The 811-nt window shown below is 52.2% G+C and overlaps 1 pseudogene; it reads left to right on the top strand.

Moving 5' to 3' along the window:
• LOC147728047 (28S ribosomal RNA) overlaps positions 1-403 on the top strand; it is a 6,674-nt pseudogene extending 6,271 nt beyond the window's left edge.
• The last annotated feature ends 408 nt before the right edge of the window (positions 404-811 follow it).

The following is an 811-nucleotide window of genomic DNA, read 5'->3' as shown; positions in this document are numbered from 1 at the left end:
TAGTAATCCTGCTCAGTATGAGAAGAACCGCATGTTCAGACATTTGGTGTATGTGCTTGGCTGAGGAGCCAATGGGGTGAAGCTACCATCTGTGGGAAAATGACTGAACGCCGCTAAGTCAGAATCCCCCCTAAACCGTAATGATACAGCAGTGCTGTGTTGCCTCGGTTGGCCTGGGATAGCCTGCCTCTCTCGGGGGGCCGTGCATAGAGCCGCTCACTTGGGGACCGGAGCGTGGACGGAAGGGGGCCGTCTCCATCGCCCTTAGTGCACCGCATGTTCGTGGGGCACCCGGTGCTAAATCATTCATAGACCACCTGATTCTGGGTCAGGGTTTTGTAAGTAGCAGAGCAGCTACCTCGCTGCGATCTATTGAAAGTCATCCTCTGAGCCAAGCTTTTGTCTCTCCGTGCGTGGGTGCCCGCGGATGCCTCCCTCCACCACACTCAGGGGTGGGTCCCTCTGCTGCCAGGCCGGTGGGAGGGATTCGGAGGGGGTAATGCGAGTCCGCGGGAGGCCGCCTCCACCACGTGCCCTCCGGCACGGGAGCCTCCACCTCCTGTCCCTGCCCCACTGGGGTGCAGGTGCATATGATATTCATATGTTGTTATGGATCAAAGAAACACTAAAATTGAACAAAAGGAGAATTTTACACTAAATACTGTTTTGGATTTCCAAGACCTGTTATTTCCAAGGGAAGAGTCAACAGTTTTTTGTCTGCAGTCAGAGATATGATTACTCAAAAATCAACCAAAAACACCTACAAACTGAGAAGAACAGAAGCTATAAATTATATCGATGACTACAATCC

Source organism: Lissotriton vulgaris, chromosome 3_1 (genome assembly GCF_964263255.1).
Source record: "Lissotriton vulgaris chromosome 3_1, aLisVul1.2, whole genome shotgun sequence".
Lineage (NCBI taxonomy): Eukaryota > Metazoa > Chordata > Amphibia > Caudata > Salamandridae > Lissotriton > Lissotriton vulgaris.
Note: the sequence above shows the minus strand (reverse complement) of the source record. Positions and strands in the feature narration are given on the sequence as shown.